Consider the following 277-nt stretch of genomic DNA (forward strand, 5'->3'; position numbering starts at 1 on the left):
GTGTGTGTGTGTGTGTGTGTGTGTGTGTGTGTGTGTGTGTGTGTGTGTGTGTGTGTGTGTGTGTGTTATTCTGTGAACACTCCTCAGGTGATGTGTCTGTAGTTTATTTCTGATGTTCCTGGAGTCAACTTTCGCTGAACTTCCAAAAGATGGCGCTGTAGTCCAGAGACTTTAAAGAACCAGCAGTCTCTTAAATACTGTTTAGATTCAAACTAGACATGTGACTGGATTCAAAAAGCCCTAGACTAGACTAGACTAACTTTTTAAAACTAGTGCA

The sequence above is a fragment of the Puntigrus tetrazona genome, chromosome 13 (genome assembly GCF_018831695.1).
Source record: "Puntigrus tetrazona isolate hp1 chromosome 13, ASM1883169v1, whole genome shotgun sequence".
Taxonomy (NCBI): domain Eukaryota; kingdom Metazoa; phylum Chordata; class Actinopteri; order Cypriniformes; family Cyprinidae; genus Puntigrus; species Puntigrus tetrazona.